General features: G+C 48.6%; 1 protein-coding gene and 1 long non-coding RNA gene across 3 annotated transcripts in view; both read left to right on the top strand.

Moving 5' to 3' along the window:
- CXXC4 (CXXC finger protein 4) overlaps positions 1-11494 on the top strand; it is a 163974-nt gene that overhangs the window by 28867 nt on the left and 123613 nt on the right. The window lies entirely within an intron of this gene.
- LOC120752766 (uncharacterized) lies at positions 3685-7804 on the top strand. 2 transcript variants are annotated; one of them, XR_005700804.2, is made up of 4 exons: positions 3685-3776; positions 4363-4501; positions 5930-6057; positions 6808-7804. It is a non-coding gene; the product is annotated as an uncharacterized LOC120752766 (long non-coding RNA). The 2 variants fall into 2 exon arrangements; XR_005700803.2 differs by having other exon boundaries at positions 3695-3776; positions 4359-4501.

Genomic DNA, 11494 nt, shown 5'->3' with positions numbered 1-11494 from the left:
GGCTAATAAATTTGGATTTGAACTGGATGAAGTGTTTCCTGGTGTCACTTCTTTCCTATTTTTTTAAGGAAAAAACCCCGAAAACTACACACAACACAAAAAGAAGAAATAAAGGTGCAAAGCTTGACTTGATTTAACCAGGTTTCTGTAGCTATCTCCACAAATGCTGCCAGTACTAGACTTGGAAATACCAACAGCAAAACCTTATTCTCAAACTGATTTCAGTAACAGTGAGAAACACTTCTTCTAGAAAAGAAAACAAACTTCCAGGGCTTAGGGCTGAGAAAGAGGGGGAAGGGCAATTGGGCTTTTTTCTTTAATTGGTTACTCTGGTGTCTTCTCTCCTGTAGACCTGCTTTCTTAAACATGCCGACATACACAGGGCAGCTTCCAGCTGAGACCAATTAAGCAGAGCATTTGCCTCCAGTGTGGCTCTCTGGCTGTGGCCGGGTGATGCTCATTGCAGGCTGTGTGTCGGCGCAGGCACAGCTGGAGCACGCATGGACAGGCGACCTCTCAGCACACAGAGGTCTGGGGCCAGCATCTTCTCACGCTCCTGGGGTCTGATGCTCCCTGACCTGCTGTGCCTGGCAAATGTCTGGTCAGAAATGTCTCTGCAGGTGGTGGAGTATTTTCTTTTTTAGCTGGTTAGTTCAAACTCAAACAGCTTGGCAATACCAAGTGTAGTACACAGAAGGAACATGAATTCTCGTGTCATAGCTGTTTAAGACATCTCAGTAGATGAGGAAGCTGGCAGTAATTGATAACCCTTTACATGGTCTCTGCAAGAAGGCCATTGGGATGGAATAACATTTTGTACAGACAGAGGCAGCAAAGGTAAAATAGGCTGGCCTGATGTCTGCACACAGCTACGTGTAGTCATCTATGTAAAGAAGTCGTCATCCTTTTCGCATGTTCATCTGACGTGTATCACAAACATTATGCATAAAAATTGTATTTTTCAGTCCACTGGAGGCCCAGTCACACAGGTGATCTTAATTTCACCAAAGAGCAAGTGGGAATTTAAGAGCAAAAGGAGGGCTCATGTTTTGTTAGCTTTCAGGCCTAGAATGCAAGCAGTGAGATCAAGTGTCACTGAATGGCGCAGCTGGACTGGACAGGATACAGCCTCTGTACAGTGACCCTGTCAGTGGCACAGCTGTCCTCGACAGGGATCTCTGGGGACTACTGCTCTGGTTCCTGCCTTCCCAAGTTCTGCTGGAAAGAGTGACTTTTAGAAGATGGGGATGATCCTGAGGCAGTCTCACCACAGAGATGAAGCACAAGCTTCAGGATTATTAGCTGATGATTTTTTTTTTCCTGTTGTGACCCAGCACATCGTACTTCAATAACAGAAGACAGGATTGCAGCAGCCAGAGAAAATTGCAGCTTCCCAGCAAGGCAGAGGAAAAAGCTCACTTGCTCACTCTTTCTCATCCTTTGTTCCCCTTTCCCCTGTATTTCCTTCCTTAAATTCCTCTCTTCTCTAGAGGAAGGCAGATATGGCAGGTGCTGTGGCTCCTGCCAGTGGCTCCGTGCTTTGTGTCCTGGGAAGGTGATGGGGCCGCAGGTGCACAGAGGCTTGAGCTCCTGGAGGCTGGAGCACCTACAAGGTAGGTAGGTGCTTGCTGTGTAGAGCGGTGCCCCAGCAAGTGTGTGCGCTGCTGCTCTTCTGCTTGTGCCGCTGCATTCCACAGGGGAATGATGGCAAATATTGGGCTGAAGCAGTCGATGTTGAATGTTTTACATCCCCAGTGTGGCAGGGTCAGGAAGCTCATACAGATTGCAGTGATAGCAGTGAATATGTAGCTTACATGTGCCCTAAAATGCTGGTGCTGAGAAAATCTGGGGGAACTTCTGAGGGGCAAAGGGTAAGACATGTGCTTGATCCATCACTGGCATGTCCTAAACTTTCTTCAGCCACAGTGAGGGTTCTGGAAAAGAGGTTAAAGAAAGCCAGGTCTTAGCTATTTTTTTCCCGTAATTATTTTCTTGGAAACAGCTGAGTTGGTTTTGATGGGAATTTGAAAGCACACCTAGCTCAAGGCAGGCACTGAGCTGGAGGCAGATGTCTTGCATGAAAGGCTTCAGCCTGCAGGATTAAAGGTCTGAGTAAAGCTGTGAACAGCCAAAAATGGGACCTTGTAATAGGCACTTCAGGTGATGTGAACTGCAGATGTTGCCACCAGCTTTGCTAGGAGTAAAGGAGGGAGTGAGAAGGGCATTAATTCTGCAGCACTGTGTGGGCAGACTCAGTCTGGTTCTCCATCAGCAAGGATGGAAGCAGCTGGGGTGGGTCGGGGATTTTTGGGTGGGGATCCCCTTAGCATAAAATACCACTTGTATGATGGCAAGGAAAAGCTAGCCAAGGAAGGTGGATAGCTGTGGCACCACCAGCCAAAATGCTTCCCAGAGATGCCAAACTGTGCCCCAGGGAACAGGCAGAAGAGATGCTCTCCCGGCACATGCACTGTGAGGGCTAGAGTTTCTGTCTCTGGCTCCACTGAAATGAACCAGCAACCCAGATCCTCAGCTTCCTGGCCTGGTGTGCTGGGTCCAGAAGCATTATAACCAAGATGGTTGTTAATAGGAATGTGCTGGGAGTGATGGTGATGTCTCGGCATGCCATTCTGGGGTGGGGTGGCCCCCTCCCTGCTCCCTGCTGCTGGGGTGTGAGCCTCTGCCATGTTTTGATCCAACACTCCACACTGCTGTTCTGACACTTCACCGCTCCCACCACGACTGCTACATTTCTCTTCTGCTTTATGTTAAAACGAGGGAGGTGTTTAAATATTTATTATCGCTAGAAACTCCAGAAGCCAATGTTCATTTGTATAAGCAACTGGGATTTTTTTTTGTTTCCAATTGTCAGTAATAATTCATTAATTATTTTTTTTAAAGTTGTTGTTCTGCCTGCTATGTGTCACCTTCCCACCAATTTGGCAGCAATCTGCACAAGATGTGAGATATACAGCAACATGGTTCTTCCTCCTGCGGGTTGTTGCTGCTCCTTCAAATATCTTCCCCTTAAACAAAGTGGGCGTTGGAGTTCCTGGTGTCTGTTCAACTAAAGGGAGAATTTTTTTCCTTGCTCTTCCTCCACATTTTTGTTGCGGGGCGCAAGTGCCTTCTGCTGCTGTTAGCACACCGGGAGCTTGGGTCTGCTCCTGCCCCTCTGCAGATGCAGGAGACAAAACTCGTGGCTTTTGGCACCTGAGGATGCTGCGTTTGACTGTTGCTGCTGGAAGTGCATTTCCCCTTGCTGCAGTGGCTGCACTGAGCTGTGCCAAGCCTCAGTGGTCCTTCAGGCTCTGAGCATTGAAGTGGCACAATCTGGAATCCAGAGCCATGCAAAAGCAATCTTGTCTGGCCACGGCAGGTCGGCATTTTTCTTGGATTACTCTAAATGCAGAGTGTTGCTTGCTTTCCCCTACTTCTGCCTGCAAATGAGTGGGAAGGCAGCTGAGGAGTGGCAGACATCATCTGCAGGGAGATGGGAATGGGGAGCTTGCACTGGGAAATGCTTTTTGTTTTCAGCCCAAACTATGATGTTTTGTAGAAGGGAATACAAATGACCTCACCCCTGATAAGTACCAACTGTGTTAATTACCCAATACAGCCTCGCCCCTGATGAGTAATAGCTATAGCCAATAAGGATGAGCGAGATAAAAAAGAGAGTTAGCTGAAAAGGGGAGGGTCATCATGGAGGAGGAACCTTTAAGAGCATGAAGGAGAGGATTGTGAATTAGGATCCAGGGGAGAGTCACTGCTGTGAGGTCAGTCTGGGTCTGCAGTTAGAGCTTGTTGTTGGAACCTGTAGCCACAGTCTAGGTAAAGGCCTGCAGTCACAGTCTGCAAACCAATACATTGCAGTCATACTTTAGCAGGCAATAACCAGCAGTCAGAGGCTGCAAGGAAGCCTACAGTAGGAGCTTGCTGCAGCCAGAGTCAGTGAATAGTTGGAGTCAGGATGGTGAAGCTGTAAAGAGGAATAAACCAGGACCTTTTTCATGTTGTGATAAACAAGAAGTCTGTGTCTCAGCTCATTCTACCCTCTAATAAGAGGGCTGCTGTAACAATATTTGTCTTCCAAAAGGAGGAACTGCTCCTCCGGGCTGAAACATGCCCAGGAGAGCTGCCTTACAGGCTCACCAAATGCCGTTGGCTGGCTCCTGGCTTTCCTGGCAAGGGCAGTAGCTGCTCTGCTGGGCTCTCCTGGTCTGTACAGGTGGGGATTCTCTGCTCCAGGAGTTTGGGGCTGGGGCACCTACAGGCAGAGAAGCGGGGGTGGAACTGGGCATGTGTTGCTGCACACAGCTGCAGGTATACCTGCAGCCTCCTCTGTGCCTGTGTCCCAGCCAGCCTGAGCACACCAGGCACAGCCTGAAGACCACCTCTGCTGTTGGACCCATCGGTGCCACCATGTCCTAGAGCATTTGCTTGGATGCATCAGCTGTGTGGACACCTGGCTGTTAACAGGCAGTGCTGGGCTGGAGATTAGGTTTGTTATCCTAACTCTACTTTTTACTTCTTTAAAGACATGCTTGCAATTTGGCTCTGTTTCCACTCCTTCCTTTTCTCTCCCCTCCTTCCCCTTCCCTTCCTGCCCTTGCCACTGAATGGCTCTGTGACCCCCATTTCCTTATGGGGAGAAAAAGAGAGAAAGCAGACCTTTATTAGTGCAGCTGAGCAGTTCCATGAGATCTGGCCTCGCTCTCCCTGGAAACCCGTGCACCAACAGTGTAGCAATGCAGAAAGCCTTTTCCTGGGGTATTTCAGCTGGCACCTCCAGCTTGCAGCTGGAGCAGCTGGGAGTGAAAGCAAGTGTGGCAGCACCTGCGCTCATAATTTTCCTTGGTAGTTGGGAGATGTAAAACTTTGCCTGCTTTCCACTGGATGGAGTTTTGCTTTTGCCACAGTAGCAGCTCTCAGGAGCTGCCTTCTGGGAGGCAGGGCGAGCTGGGGGAGCGGGGCTGAGATGCCAGGCTCAGCGGGATTCGCCGTCTGCATAATGCACGGCCAGGGCTCAGCCTGAATGGCCGGCTCGCGTTGTGTGGTCACAGGAGTAATTTGCCGAGGAAGGCGGAGATGAATTGCTTTGGCTCCCGAGAGGCCCAGGAGCGGGGGAGCCCAGCCCCGGCACAGCCGTGCCCGCGGCTCTCGCCGCCCCTCGCCCCGGCGGGTCCTGCCCTGGGAGCAGCTGCTCCCGGGAGGTTTCTACTGGGAAACCCACGTTCGTGAGGATCGCCAGGGCCCGAGAGCTTTTGGTGAGGGTGCTTTAGTCAGAGAAGGAGTGCTGAAACACTACTTAAAACATGCACCTCCACAAACAAAAGTGCTACAGCTCTGGAGGGGTAGACAGGTATTTAAAAAAAAAAGCCTCTAAGAGCATCCCTTATCGAATGCATGCATCACTTGCTGTGCTGGGAAATGTGCTGTCCGTCCCCACCCCTTCATTGGAGGAAGGTAGCAGCACTGCAAGGAGAGGAAAAAAGCCCAACAGGTGCTGTCTGTGTGTGTGTAGAGGAAACAAGAACGGCTGTGACCCTGCAGGTGCCTCTGGGCTCTTGGCCCTGTCCATGGCCCCTGCTGGTCCCTCTTCCCATGCTGCATCAGAACATTTTCCTCTCCATGGCCCCTCAAGAGAGGAACTTGCTCCTCATAGCCCTTCCCAGTGTCTGAGGAGTCTGGCAGTGTAAGGCATATGGCCACATCCCCAGGAAATGCCCTGCAGGAGCACCCTGCTCTGGCATAGGAGATGTGGTGTGACACAATGCCTGTGCTAGCCCCATGGCACTATCTGGTGCTGCTCTGGGCTCTTTGTTTCAGGTTTGGATGACATTTTGGCCTCATTTGTACTTTGTAATGGGCACCTGTCACAAAGCAGCTTGCAAGCCTGTTTTTACTCTGGCTCTTACTTGACCCACAGAGATGTAGGCAGCACCTCAGCAGGACACCAGGGGAGGAATTCAGGGAGCTGCCATGGTGTTCAAGTGGTGTGGCGCGAACTCCCTGCAACAGGGTGGAAAAAGGGATCTCATCATCCACCAGGAAGTGGTAGGTTTTTTTCCCCAAGACATGCAAGGAAAGCCCAAAGCTGTGCCACAATAAATGGGGGTTGCTCTGGGTGGTAGCTGCCTCTTACGCTGGTGTCTCATCAACAACATGGGCTTGACTTCCAGCTTCATTCCCAGATCTGGATCCACACAGGTATTGCTGTCCTTGCACAGGCTCACTGTCACAGACCAGCATGCCTCTCCCACTCCCTTCCCGGACCCTTGGGCACTGGTTGCTGTGGTTGCCAGCTGAGCTGTGAGTGGCCATATGCCTGTGCCCCCCTGTGCAGCAGAAGGGGCCGTAAGCCACTCCTGGTGTGGAACTATCAGCCTGTGTGGAGAGAGAGCACAAGGGGGCTGATCAGCCTGCACTGGTGTGACTTCCCTTACAGCCACCAGCTGGTTTCTACCAAGTTGATTTAACTGCGTTTCCCTTCACAGTCTTCCACATGGCTGTGGAATGCCCACCTTCAAACAAGTCGTGCTTACTGCAAAAGTGATTTTTTTTTTTTTTTTTTTTTTTTTTTAACTTGGGTGATGATGATATCTACATTGCATATGAGTATTGCAGGGTGGACTTGTAGTCTGGGTTTACTTCTGGTTCTGTCTTTATCCAGGAATGTCTCCAAACCAGCTGCATTTCCAATGCTGGCAGCAACTAGGGTAGGAGTAATTTGCTGGGCTGGGGTGTCACTCAGCCATGAGTGGCGTGTGACAGCCGTGATAGAAAGGGACATTTATTTGCCTTTAGGATGGAAGAGACGTGACACTTCTTGTCAAATCCCATCTTCGCAGAGGTCATGGCAAAAGGTCAGACAAAGCAGCGCTCTGCCCTGGCGAGCGTTTGTCCTACTGCTGCAATGGCACGAACACGGCACGGGACAGTGGCAAGTGTGAGGAGCAGCTGGTCCTCCTTCTGCAGGCTGCTCCCCCTAACAGCTCCAGTGGTTTTGTCAGTAATGGCTCACATGCTGTTTTGCTATGTGCACAGGTGATTTTACATGTTGGTGATATTTTACACCACGAGAATTACTCAGAAGACCAAAGGGTGCTTCATGTGTCACTCACTGGCTTGGAGGAGCCCCACATGGATTTTTGCTGCTTTGGAGTCCCCTTTGAGAACTGGAGGTGTGCAGCCTCTCTGAAGCATAGGTGTGAGTGTGGATTTTAAAAATGTATTAAAGGAATCCTGTTGTTTAAATATGGACTCAGGTCTGTAGCTGTGCTCTCAAGGTCAGCACGGACTAAAGCAAAGCAAACTAGAAGTGAACATCAGCTGTGGAACATAAGAGACTCCCATGGCCTACTCTGCTGCCACAAAGATAAGACAGGAGACTAAACGGATCAGGAACACAGAGATGAGGGATTTCCACACCCAGGGAGGGGAATTCTTCTGGGCTACAGCCTGACACCTGTTCTATCTGGGGCATCAGGGTTAGGTTTTGTGTATCATTCCCACCACTTCTGCTATAAGCAACACCATGGCCAGGCTCTGCAAAGCTGTGGCATGCATGCAAGCCTTTCCCCTGCCTTTTCCTTCTCCAGTACTGCCTGTACTGCTGAAAGCTGCTCTTTTTCAGTGTTCATGGAGAAACCAAACCTGCCGTTTGCAAAGACCCACTCTGCTCCTCTTTTCCCATTAGTAAACACACATAACCAGCACTTCGCACCGTTACACCTCCTTGGAGATGCAGAAAACACATAGGTTGTTTGTTTTCACATATACCTACCTAATTGATGGGTTGGGAAAGGGGAGGCGGAAGGGAACTTCAGCCCTATTAAACTGTTGGGAATTGTGTTCCTTAGATTAGAAGTGTTTGTATTATAAACACTGTGAGAAGCTGAGGCAGAGAGTGAGCTGGCTCTCAGCATCTGGGATAAAACCACCAGTGATGGTGGAGCCCTTTATAAACATTTGCATTTTCCCAGATGTAAGGGATAGTTAATCCAAATTCCACACCTGGAATTTAGTTCCCGTGGCCACCAACAGTGTTGTCTCTGTGCTGGACCAGGCAGCAGAGCCAAAATGTGCACACATCCCTGGCTGGTCCTGTTTTCCAGAGGAATTGCTGGAAAGCCACTCCCTGGGTGTAAATACCTGCAATCTTTGCAGGTGAATTTTTAAATCTAGAATTGAGCTTTGCTGCCCTGATCTTTGCTGACTATATACAGTGTGTGGGGCAGAAGCATATTCAGGTGAAATTTTTCAGGGACTAGAGAGATTTGTGGCTTATTTATGGCTCAGCATAAGAAAAGAAAGCAAACAATACAATAAGCTTCAAAAACCACCCTGAGTAATTTTTTGGGGGGGGTGTGTGTGTGGTTTTTTTTTTTTAAACTATATGTCTGTGTACTGCACTAATGCTTAACCAGAAACTGAAGCAGATGCAGAAAAATGTGTGAAAAGCCATGTTCATATTTCTCAGGTAACACTGATGGTTTTCTGTTTCTGGGAGCAGGGCTGCATCATGCAGGGTCATGGCACCTGGGGAGAAAAGCACAGTTAAAACGTAAAACAGAACAAAATGGATCCAATTCCATCTTCCTCTCATTTCAAAGGGTTGCTGTGAAATTCGGATGCGTAAAACCTCCTTTTGGAGCCTTCTGCTTTTATCCTGATGGACAGGCCTGGCACAGTGTGAGCACACCTAGGTTAGAGATTTCTCCCTGTGCTTCTCCCCAGACCCACATCCTTAACGGTGGGATGCTGCCCTGGCCCCTGCTGCCTCCAGCTCAGGCCAGACAGTGTGTTGAGGGCACTTTGGAGAGTTGTCAGGTGGATTGGGCCATGCTAAGTGAAGTGTGCAGGGAGGAAAGAGGGGGAAAGAAAAATACCAGGGCTGTGTGCCAGTCCTTCAGCCTCTGGTAGGGTGACAACCTCACAAGGGCAGCAGAGCTAAAACGGATCCTCTGGGGTGGTGACTCTCCACTTGTCATCTCCAGCACAGGACTGAACTCAGCCTGGCTGCCTGTAAAGCTGGGGGAGCAGATGCATGGATTAGTGATTACCTTTCCCCTAATAAAAAGGGAAAAAAAAAAAAAAAAAAAAGGGGGGGAGAGCGAGCGGTCCTTTAGCAAGTTATTGCTTTTATAGCTGCACCTCTGTGCACTGAGCTGAGACAGCTTCCTCTGTGCATTCAACTGAAAACAAAGAGTGAGAAGGGGAATGAAAGAGCAGGACACAGCCTTCCCTTCAGCCAGCTCCCAGACCCGAGCCTCGCTCCAGTGCCTGCCTGCATGGAGGGACCCCCTGCCCTGGGTGTGGGGGCTGTAAGGGCCACCCCTCAACCTGCACACTCCTGGCCACCTTCAGCACCCTCCAAAGAGTGAGGGGAAACCACAGCCGGGGGCAAGATTGCAAATAAGTGAAAGAGGCTCACCCCCATTGTTGAGAAAACCCAACAACCCCCCCCAAAACCCACTCAGGATTGCCCAGGCAGTAACTCCACTGTGCACGATCCAGTCTAAAATGGAGAGCATTGCAGAGCCACAGTCTGGTGTCGCTTAGGTAAAATGGGTGCATTATCTGCAGTAATACAGCGATCTCGCTCTTTCACCTCCGCGGCTCTGCCGGCATGGAGGCAATTGCACAGACAATGTGCCATCCCTCATTCCCTCCACTTTTAATTCCTCCTCCCTCCTCCCGTGAATCTGTGCAATTTTCTGTTAATGAAAAAAATAAGAAAGAAATGAAAGCTCTTCCTCAGAAATCTATACATTAGCATACTTGCCCTAATACTTTAATCCCCATCATTGTTTATTATCGGGCTACACAAGGTTACGCACAGTGCTGACTGATGTATGAATATACGTATATTATATGTGTGTATATATGTATAGTTCTAATTGAAATGGCAACATTTAGGTTCCACCTTAACAGTGCACCTTAAAAGATTATCTCGGTTATTTCACAGGCACCGAGCCGGCACTAATAGTCCAAGGCAGATATTGAAAAGCAGCACAGGGCCAGGCAGATCTATTAGAAATTCCCATCCACGCGCCTCATACATATTGATTTCTGACACCAAGCAGCAGTGAAAGCCCCCGTGGGAATAATATATTTAGCAGGGTTCGCTGCGAGGAGGTCACAGAGTGCATACAGATTAGCTACAGAGGACCAAGGCACTAGTGTTGGAGCCAAATGCTAGATTTTATATCATTTTAATCTGAACTTTTATAATCCTTTTAGTTCTTCTTTCTCTGGATGGCAGAGGAAAGGCTCCTCCGCATGTATCATGCATCTTTTTTCCTTTTCCTTCTTTATTCCTCCTATAAATGTGCAAATGTTGTTGTAATGGGGAAGAATGTACCCTTAGCATTAGCAGGAATAGGCACATACCGATTTGGGGTTTATATCTAGGTATATGTGCATATGTATATGTGCATATTTACATATATATATATATATATGTGTGTGTGTATGTATGTGCCTGCTTGTGGATAATTATGGTCATTTTGGCTTGAGACATGTTTATTTGAAGATTTATTGGAAGGTTTCCTTCAACGAGTGTGGTGGGAGGGGTTCTCAGTAAATCTCAGGCTCCGGTTTTAATGTGCAGAAATAAAGAACCGCTCTAAGACCTTCTTTTCTTTTATTTTTATCCCAGAGCTTAATTGAGCAGAGGTCACATTTACGCTGTTGAGCCTCAGAAAGCAACAACAACAACAAAAATACCTAAACAGTTTTAATTACATTTCTGCCTGCGCTGAGGGGGAAGCAGTGCCTGCTCGCCGTGCGGGGGGTGTGGTGGCTGGCTGAGGCAGTGGGGTCGCGGGCTGGAGGGGTGCCAGCATTGCGGAGGGAAAGGTTAGAGTTGACACACTTTGACACGAGAGTGAAATGCGCTCCGACAACAAAGAAACCAGGAGATTGCAGCTAAACAGACACAAAAGCTCACAGGCATCTTGCAGGCGAGAGAAACACACTGACCCCAATTTTTTTCTTTTTTTTCTTTTTTCCTTTTTTTTTTTTAAATTAATTTATTTAAAGAAAAGTTCTCAATTCTTCCCAATAAACAGTATTACCATACTGATCAAACCCACCTGTCTCTGGCAGGGAAGTCATTCCTAAAAGCTGCGTGATATGTGGCCCCACTACTTTAAGTGTTCCTGATCCTGGCATGGGGCAATGAGAGTCATCCACGCAACCAGACCCCAACCTGCCAGCTCTAGATGCTGCAGAATGAATATGGGCCACTTCCTGCCTGGGAGACAAAAAAAATAATATGAGTTTTGTTTTCTAATTTTTAAAATGAAAGGGAGGAGCAGCTTTTGACACTCCTGTTGTCCCTCAAGCCAATGAGGTGCTCAGCCTTGGGCTAGGAGAGGCTGTGAGAACTGCTTGAGAGAGTAGTTTTCTTTTTAAATGAGTTGTCTTTTTTTTCCCACTTTTTAGCTCCTTGAATGATGATTTCCCTGCCAGAGGTGCCCCCCTGTAC

The sequence above is a fragment of the Hirundo rustica genome, chromosome 5 (genome assembly GCF_015227805.2).
Source record: "Hirundo rustica isolate bHirRus1 chromosome 5, bHirRus1.pri.v3, whole genome shotgun sequence".
In the NCBI taxonomy this organism is placed as follows: domain Eukaryota; kingdom Metazoa; phylum Chordata; class Aves; order Passeriformes; family Hirundinidae; genus Hirundo; species Hirundo rustica.
This window is presented reverse-complemented; position numbering and strand designations above follow the sequence as displayed.